Source organism: Cygnus olor, chromosome 20 (genome assembly GCF_009769625.2).
Source record: "Cygnus olor isolate bCygOlo1 chromosome 20, bCygOlo1.pri.v2, whole genome shotgun sequence".
In the NCBI taxonomy this organism is placed as follows: domain Eukaryota; kingdom Metazoa; phylum Chordata; class Aves; order Anseriformes; family Anatidae; genus Cygnus; species Cygnus olor.
In genome coordinates, this window is record NC_049188.1 from 2,668,148 (window position 1) to 2,678,437 (window position 10,290).

Here is a 10,290-nt window from a genome sequence, read left to right on the forward strand (position 1 = left end):
CAGGTGACACTGACCCTTAGGAGAGGGGGTCATTACCAGGCCCATTCATTTCTTAAAAATAACGCTGGTATTCCACTTGCTTCAGAAAATACAAGCAATGAATAAAAAAGGCTCTGTCCTGAATTCACAAAGATTATTTTCAAGCACTTCCATCCTGTCTCTAAGCCATCACGAAGCCCACGGTCACACCCTCCCACAGCCGGGGTCCAGGCTTTGGTTACAAAACGCTTTTTCTCCCAGCAGACCACCTCATCATCAGCCTCCACAAAAGGATGTTAAGTCACAAAGTTTTGTGCAATGCAAAGCATTCAATAATGCACGGGATGAGGCACGACAGGCACAGAACAGCATATGATATGGTGGAAGCACCATATTCCCCCACCATCGCTCTGCCCAAATATCCCACAAGCAATAAAAGCTTGCTGTGCCATCACTATCGGATAGTGCTACCGAGTTTAACCAGGTCTACAGGGAGTTTAAACAGACACAACACCAACTCTAAAACAGGCTGCCTGCTATAGAGGATGAGACCTTTTACGTGGATGCCTTTGGCCCTGGCCCTATTGCTTGGCCGCCCAAAAATTCTGCATGACTCTTACAAAGGAAAAATTTTATACCCATTTCTTCAGTGCATTAGTGTAACAGCTGAAATCCTCCTTTTGCAGAATAATATTTACAGAGGCTAAGAAAATAATGTTCTCCTTCCCTTACTGACCTAGCTGTATCCTAGAGTTTCAGAAGTAATCAAAGGCTTTTCAGTCACTTTGTACAGATGAACAAGAGACCGTGAATATGTCACTTCTTCCCCCTTCAGAGAGACTTTCCAACGTAACACCCTTCATTTCTTCTGGACATACTCTCTTCTCTAACCAGCACTGACACACGCATGGTGCTCTCCTTACCTCACGGTTACTAGTCATGCCTTACTGGCTCATTTGGTCCAAACATGATAAATCAATTTCCATCCAATTAGGCTATGCCTGAAGAATTAATTTGCTACACTTTAGACTGTAGCATTTTGTATGTTCCTAAACGCAATTAGAAAACTTTAATTTAATCTTACATGCCCAATATGATCGGCTGGTACATAAGACAATCCAGTTGTGGCTTGTACAGCATGCGATTGTAGTTGTAATTGATTAAAATTGTTTTTGCAAGTGTGTCTTGATGTCATGCATAACTCGATTTGCTTTGGGTCTTACTCCTGTGAGTACATATGTGCATCAGGAACCTTCTGCATGTGAGCAGTGCATCAAACCCAGAAGGCTTTATGAGTACAAATAGGCAGGTCCAGGGCTTGCTGGCCCACAGCACTCATTTTCTCCTGAAATAGTGATCAGAGACGTAAAGGCATTTGGATGCTAGGTGGAATTCCAAAAGAGCAAAGGTGCTTAGGCTGAAATCCTCAGAGGCAATGGCAGGGGAATCTGTCCTCTTTGCTTCTGAAATCCAACGCACGTGCTGGGCTTCCGAGCCCATTTGCCTTAGGACGGCTCCGTTCAGAGCTGAGAGTGCTTCGGGTCCATTTAGGGTAAGAGGAGTTCAGGGCAACTAGCCTTTTAAACACAAGCTGGGTGCTTTATGAGGCCCACAGGGCTCTCAGCAGCCCGTGCCCTCACAGTGCTGGCTACGAGCAAGGCCACACTGCTGTCGGGAGCAAGCAGCCCAGCCCCAGGTGGCGCTGGCAGAGGAGGGGACCCCACCTACAGCTCTGGCCAGGGCAGGTGAGTTCTCAGCATCCCTGTAACCTCAGCCTTGCTAATCTCGGTGCCTACAGTTAAATTATGGAAACTCCCCTCCATCCCCATCTTGAGAAAACAGGCTCTAAGTTCACCAGAGAAGTGGCCATCTGAGCGTCTCCAGAAATCCACCTAGGCATTTCCAGCGTTAGTCCTAGCTGCTTAACCACAACTGGCCCCAGGTACCAGACACTCTATGACTGGACCTAGCTTAAGATCTAGAATTTTCTTATAAGACCTGGACGGATATTTCACCCCTGAAAAATATTTTGCAAAGAAACCACTGCTTCGAAACATTTCAACAACAAAACATCTGCTTAGCTAAGCCAAAAATGCATGGACCAAAAACCCCACCATTTCTTACTTTCAAAAGCAGGCTGCAATGTGAAGCTTGACTGTAACTGGACATGACAGTATCCTAAAGCCTTCAGTTTTATTCTCCCACTTCTGAGAAGTGTTTATATTTGAAATCACAGTGAGATAACATGAGTTAAAGGCACATGCTCTCACTTCTTGATATATAAGTAACGGATTGTTCCCTGGATAATACCAGGGCTTGTCAGAAATATCTAACAGAGACACTGTGATTTTCCACAGCATGCAGTTCTCAGTGTGTCAGGAGGTAAGAGAATTTCAGATAGGTGGGGAAAAAGCAGAAGAGACAACATGGAACTATTCTGTGCCATGCAAGAGATGGTGTCTGTAAGTTTGGTTGTGATTTATTTTCTTGGTTAAGAACAGAAGGCAGAAGGGAATTTCCTTTGCATATATATAACATAGTTTAAAAGACAGGAAGCTTATAAGGTACAAGACTGTGCAATGAGATGGTAAATGACATAATGAATGCCTGTGCTTTGGAAGACACGTTAGGACAGTTTGGGACAGAGGACAAAAACATCACACAAACTTCAAAATGACACAGAAGCAGGGTCCCTGCTAAACTAGCTGCTGATTTGGCAAATATACATGCAATGGTTCTATTAACTACTACACTGCATTTTGAAAAAGGAGATGTTAACATGGCAATGATTTTCTGTCCAAAGCTTCATATGTTTTCTTCAAACAAAAGCAGCTAGCAAGCATTTTAACCCTCTTTCATTCTCGACTGGCCTGTCTCAAATGGACAGACTGGCAGAGTGAATAGCCAACAAATTAAGATTCTTCCAAAGACATCAGTATTTATGTTAAGTTGGCATCAGCTGCACTCGGTTCCTGGTAAGGACACTGTTGATGCTTTTAGAAGTTTCTGGAACACTGCAGAATAACATACAGCCATGAACATGAAGGTGCAGCAGTTCTCTTCTCAGCTCCCATGACATTCAGCAACACTACCCAAATCTCTGCTTTTTACCCCTCCCAGCTCAGTGCCCAGCACTGCAGAAACCTCCCCCACCCTCCAGACTGTCTCTTCTTACCCTCCAGCCACTTCTAGCAAACCTGTGCCCCTGGCAATGTAACTGACCTTCAGCTGGCCAGAGTCCGAGTCGACCGGGCTTGGTTAATTACCATTAGCATCACTGCTGTCAGCATCCCTAGCCGTGCTGAGGGGGTCTGGTCTCCTGTGACTGCAGGAAGCAGCCCTGTCAAACAAACCCCAAAGAGGATCTGTAATAAAACTGGGTAAGTTTGCCCCCCTCCTCCTGCTATACAGAGGCTGCTCCAGAACTTCCTCCCCGTGACAGCTCGAGGTTTCCAGGTTATTGATGGCCAGTCTGTGCCTATTTGTTCTCTTCAATAGCTCTTCTCCATTGCAGCATAAACTCCCTTCCTCCCTGTGGGCTTAGAAAGAGCAACTGTATCTCTGCTCAGCCACGCTACCAAAGCTCTCTGTCTGAGTGAAGCTCTTCATCTTCTTGATCACCCTTCACAGCCCATCTCCAGCTCTTCCAGGGCGGGTTCATCCCTCTGCAGCACAGGGAGCTCTAACAGTGCATCATTTCCCTCAGAGTCCCACCTTGGCTTTGTGCAGCGAGGCCAGTGCTTCCCTCGGGCTGAGAACTGCCTCAGACTGCTCTGGGTCATGTCTCCCACCACACTTTGTAGTTTCCTAGCCTAGTTTTGGCCTAATGCACTCAGCTGTCTCTCTCACTCTGTTGTGCCTAACAGAAAAATGTATATTTTTAAAAATAACCTCTTACTGTCAGCATGACCAGGCCCTTTGTGTCGTTAAATTTTACTTGTTTTTTTACTCCCATCCCCAAGTTCACCCAGTTTCATCCAGATGTTTCTCTGCTGCTGGTACCTTGGGATTGCTGATGCCCACTCCAAGGTTGTATCGCCAGTTGGTTCACATCTACTTTTTGGACAAGACAATAGTAAAATCATAAACCCCAGTATCAGCCCTTGAAAGATTTGTAATCTGCCTTCTCCCTTTATTTGCTTAGCGTACCTGTGTGAGTGTGTAATATCTTGCATTGTTTTATTACATTCTTTATAGAAATTCAGGCAGATCAGGTCCACTGAGATGCAGCTGCCTAACCAAAAACTGCTACTGAAAGCCAGTACATCTACTACAGGTAGGGCCGTGTGATGTGTCCTTATTTCTCTCCAGATCATAAACCTTACTTCCTTCAAAACAAGCTCTAAATCCTCAATATTTTTTTTTCAAGCTGGCACGATGTTGCAATCCATTGACATGAACCACCATGGACTGCCTACAGTCCAGGAACTGCACAGTCTGAGCTGAATTCCAGCCACCGATGCCCACTTATGAGCGCAAGACGAAAGCCTGAGCAGCTCTGTATACGTCTACTCACACCGCAACCAGATGTCCTGGGTGCAGAACTAGTCCTGAATAGGTGTTTTACACCAACACTTTATCCATTCAGACAGCCCCTACTGCTCCTGCTAACAAGACTTGTGTGCCAGACTTTCTGCCTCTGGGACGAAGAGAGGCACTTAACACCACTTAAAAGACACATTTCATTTTCTTTTAATCAGATGTCACGGAGTGAAAAAAGACAAAAGATTAGGCCAGTTCTCCCTCATACAGAATAAACAAACGATGGGTATGATGGGAAAAAATAAAGGGAAAAAACAAGCTTAGTAGAAATTTTTAAAGGTCCTGTCCAGCAAAGTGTGTAAGCATATGTTTACTGCTGAGCCCTGCACAGGAGTAATTGCACTAAAGCATCCTGCTTGGATTTCCAGAGGTGGATGAACCCAGTGATGTTAGAGCAGGAGCCAGGCCAGTTTCCCGATGCTAAAAATGGTGTGCATTATTGACGTGTTTTCAAGGATTGGGTCAACCTCCCTTCTGCTCCTTTTTAATACAGTGGGTGTTAATGTATCAGGTGTTTCAAATTGCACTTCTAAAATATTCATTTCTCTGAATATTAGATTTCTAGTCATATTATTTAAATGTATCAAGAAAGCTTCAACTAAATCTTTTAATCCCATTTGATCTACAAACAGAGCTGCAACATGACAGGTTGGATTAATGCATTTGGCATTTGTGAAATTATAAACCTCACACTGCAAACAGACAGCAACTGCTGCTGCTCTTTCCCTTCCGCTTTTGTAACACCAGGCTAAACTAAAATAAACCCCTTCCCTACATCTACATTTGATTGAAAGATAGACATGCAGGAAAGGGTGAAGTATCCTAAGTGATGGGCTCAGTGGGATATTGAATTTATGTCTACGCTTTGATGCTTCTGGGTTTCGTTTTCTGCTCCTGAGTAGAATTAATTCTGTTCCCCACAGGAGCCGATTTGGTATTCTACATAAAACCCCACATTTTATTGTTTTATATCCAACTTTCAGGGAAAGGCAAGAGGTCAAGGGGAGACAGAAGGAATGAAAGGTGGAAAGGGAACCTTTTACAAGCCAAATACCGTTAAGACCTTTTTTAATATACTAAGATCCATTTTGTCTGTCTTCATTTCAAAAAAAAAAAGACAAGAGCTCTCTTAAAGGGGCCCCTGAATCCTCATTTCCAATTCCATGTCCTTCCTGACAACCCTTTACCTTGTGTTCTTGACAGCTGCACAACTGACAGTGTTACTTTTCCTCTTGTGCTCCACAGCCAGAGCCAGAAATGAGATCGCCAGCTCCCCGCGGGGCCTGACCCAGTGCCCCCGAAGGCAATGGGGAGAAACCCCCTCGGCTCCAACCCCAGGCTCCTGTGCCAGCTGCGGTGAAGCAGGTGAGCTCTCCTGGAGGGCCCAGAACCAACAAAACGTTGCCAGGCTTTGGCAGACGCTCATCGGTATTCAGAGCAGCAGCTTCTGTGGCATGGAGGACACTTCAAAGAGCCTAGAAGCAAATGTATATATGGAACAAGGCAATGAAAGGGAGCACAAAAGGCGGCCACGGGTAGGGAGGAAGAAAAGGGCAATACTTTAACCCAGAGGGCTTTGTCTGAAAGTTTCCTTCCTGAAAGCCCGGGCCTAGCTCACAACATGACGCTGCTCCAGATTTTTCACTGGTCTGAATGTTAAGCTGATGGTCAGCTTATGCATTGTTATGTGTTATATAAATATGCAGGCTTCCAGACCCAGCAAAGCTCTTCCAAACTTGGCAATTACACTGAACCAAACTAACCTTGCTAAGACAAAGCCTGCTCCAGAGGCGCCTGTGTATGGTGTGGAGGGATGTTTCAAACATCTGTCCGTTTTCTGACACATCTATCCATTTGCTTACCAACAGCACTCCACTGGGTGTGCCCCCGGACAACCTGAAGTACACAGGGCTCGACCCAGATGGCACCACAACCCCTGACCCCCTTGCAGTGCCCTTGCACAGCTCCAAGGACAGATGCCTGTCCGAGATGCTCACCACCCTCCCAAAGCAGGGCGAGGGGCCCAAAGAAAAATGTTGTGCCCAGGACCTGGGTCAAGGTCCACCCTCCTGAGAAGCCCAGCTGTCAGTTAGAGAGCACAGGGGTGAGGCTTGAAAACCAAGGACCCAAATATAGCACATATTTGTCTTTGGATGAGTTTGCAGATAGCTTGACACAAAACCTCTAACTTGTACTCTGAAATTGACTGTTCTGTAGAAATTTTATCAGCAAAGCATTCATTTGGAGAAGGATAAAACCTCCTTCAGAGGCAGGGCAGAAGCCCCATGAGGAGGCACAGGACCCCGCACTGCACACACAGGCACTGTGTGACCCCTCCAACCCCAGTGGGGATGAACCTACAGCAGTCATGGACGCTCAAATTGGGCCCAGATTTGTTAAATCCTAGGGCCTTGGGCAGCTTTAATGCAGCCCTACTTAGAGCCTGCAATGTGCAAATGACTCTGCTATTTTGGCACTAATAGTGTCAAATGGCATTAATTAAAACAAAACGCTTATAAAACAGGCTGGATTCATCAACAATACGTGAGGAGATATTTTTTCTTTTCTTTTCTTTTTTTTTTTGGAGAATTTTAATGAATAAACAGCTATTCCTATTCATTATTTATCTACTTCTGAATTTTAATGAATAGTTCCCAGCGCTCATTAACAAATCTCTGTATTTATGGAAAACTGGCACTTCATAAATATCAAATTGTGCTATTTTATGTGCTGGTTTTATATAAATATAGAAATTCTGTAATTATCACTCGAACTGATCATTAAAATTCAAAAGCAGATAAATAAGCTGAAGCTTTCTGCCTTAGTATTCAGATAAAACATCTTACTTTTCTTTTCTAAATGCTTCCCAATGTCCCCACGTGCCATGCCCTCTCCTCGGGGTGGCATGTAGCCACCGCTCGCTTTGCAGGTAGCTGCTTTCTGCTGTGCTGTTTGGGGTTGTGCTCCGTGCCAGCAGCGAGGGACTCCTTTGTTCGTCTATGCTGGCGTTTTCTCAGCCTTGTCTCCACGCTGCCAGCATCCTGGTTGGCATTCTCATTTTACACTGATCTGTCCTATTTCCCCTGACGTTGTTATTGACTTTTGTATCACTACAGCACAAACCATTAGCCATTTTATGCAAATCCCTGTGCTGAATGAAATCTTTGTCAAGTCCACAAAATTGAATTCCAACTTGCCATGCAATGTAACCGTATAAAGTTGCCTTTGTTAGGCACAGCTGGGAGGAAAACCAATCCCATCCTATCCAAACCAAACTAAACCGATGCAATCCATGCTCCACATGATCATGCTCCTCTTTGAAGTGCAGAACAAGCCCTATTCTGATCTCTGTTGTGTAAGGCAAAAGCTAGAGCAACACTGGTGCTGTCCAGGAAGCCATAAGAAATTTGTATCACTTTATTTCAGATTAGTGCTTCTTCCAGCATCAATTAGCCATATGAAGACAAAAAAAATGCATGTATTGAGGTAACACTCCAACAACACCCTGGTAACCTGCACTTCAGCTGGCTTCACAACACACTGTCACCAAATCCGCAGGACATGACAAACACTTTTCTAGAGGTATGGTGGCATTCCCATCCCACAGGACAAGGAACTAAGGTGAAGAAGGAGGTAAGAGGGGGTCTGGCTCAGGGGCAGTACCGCAGTGCTTACCCAAGGGGATGAGCACACAGGTGGTTATTTAAAAGACAGACAGAACTGCGACTCCTACAAAGCAAAACATGCTGAACCTAAAAAACCCTCAGGAGATTATGCAGATAGATTATTATCAGGGCAATGCAGCAGCCTTGTGTCAAAGGTTATTCCCTTAAATACCAGACCAGTGAAAGCCATTGCATTTAAGGGCAGGAAAATTTGTCTGCTCCCTGATTGCATCAAGCCATGAAACCAAAGGTTTCCCGGGTTTCACCTCTCTGTTTAGAGAAGTGTGTGCGCATTTTTTTTAGCTATTTCTTAGGCTTTACAAGTCATGCAATGCCCTTGCCATAATAGCCTGAGATACTTGTGAGGATTGTTAAAAATGTTCAACAAGATGTAATAAGCAAATGCAGCAGCCATGTCTCCTAACAACTATTCTTTATTCTTTTTTTTTTTCCCTTTTGTTCAAAAATCCTAATTTTCCTGTGGTTTTGCACATCAATGCACCTGTAACAGAACAGACTTTGGATCTCAAAGACTACGGCACCATCTGAGCACCACCTCATTTATCAGGTTTGCCATGGGAAAACTCCCTTCCAGTTTCCTGACGAGGCTGAAGGGGTTCATAATGGCTTGGTCCAAAATTTCCCTTATGTTCTTACCTGCTCCCCAAAGCTAAATCACACCAAGGCTGCTCCAAATTGCAGTCAACCAAGTCAACACTCAGTTACATCACCTGTGAGATGACACTTTTCTCTTTTTCTAATCCATTTTAACTGTAGAAAAGCGTGGTTTAAAGAAAGCAAGGAGTCTGATGTGTTTTAGGAGCAGCTTTCTCTTTGCTATTAACATCAAGGAGGACAAGTGGTATAACAGCTCCTCACCTCATTTCTTCCTTGAGCTTTCCTTTGCCTCCTCTGACGCTGACATTGTAAGCATCTTGGAGCAGGAAGAGTGTGTTTAGTCTGTGGTGGTATGGCACCACACATGATGAGGCTCCACTTCATCACTGCAGGCCCAGAAATAAAGATAAGACAATGAGTAAGATGGATTAGCTACGGCACTTCACTCTAGCCATTAAAAGCAGGTTGTAAAACTGTCTGGCCAGTCGCTGGGAGAAATCATGGGGATCCCTGCATGTAAACCTCATCTCCCAGGACGATGGCTGTCTCATCAAGGAATGCTGCAATCAGCTGCTTCCACAGGAAAAAAAAAAAAAAAAAGGAAAGGGAAAGAAAAAAAAATCCTCTTTCTCTTCACACTTACTTTTCCCTTATCTCTTTACTAGTTTTTAGCTCCAGCTCCACTTTTTCGGTCTGACCCTTTTTCTATTGTGCCGAGCTCCTCCACAGTGCTGGCAGCTGCTATTCAGAGAGTCTGCAAGGCAGCTGAAGGCTGAAGGTTTCATTATAGCAAAGCCCTCCTAATGTTGTGCATTGTGCATGGTTCAGCAGTGCAGTCATTAATCCTCTCCCACTGCTCTCTGCCACCCCTGGGGGAGGTTCTACTCCAGGAGGCATATCCCCTTGGCCTGTCATGTTGAGAGCCAAAAGCTCTTGAATTATTTTTGAATTTATTGCCACAGTTGCAGCAGAAACATTTGACTTTTCTGTCTAAATCAATACTGGGTTCCTTCCTCTTTTTTTTTTTAAAGGACATATGTCTACACAACTGCTTCACTGCCAAGCTCTTCAAAAGCACAAGCAGAGTCAGCGACGTTGGATCGTTCTGGTGGCAATTCAGTACGCCTTTCAACTGCCTATCTACAAGCAGGTCAGTCTTGTACTATTCAACCACATTCCCCCTCCATTCCAGGTTTGATGTTGACCTACTTTCCCATGTCATAATTCACTAATATTCCCCTCAGCATCCAGATAATAAAGTGAGCGAAAAAATCCAAATCCGACTTGCACCAAGCAATTATTTTCACATCCATCTGTATTCGCTGTGTTAGTGCCAGGGTTTTGTTAATGCACAATAGAGGATAATGAGATCACTTTTTAATTCTCCATCTTCTTCCATCTGAAGCCCTGAAAGCACTGGGGAAGAGCTGTCATGTTTTACCAGGGCAGCACTTCACACCGCAGTGTACCTGATAGCAGTTACGGA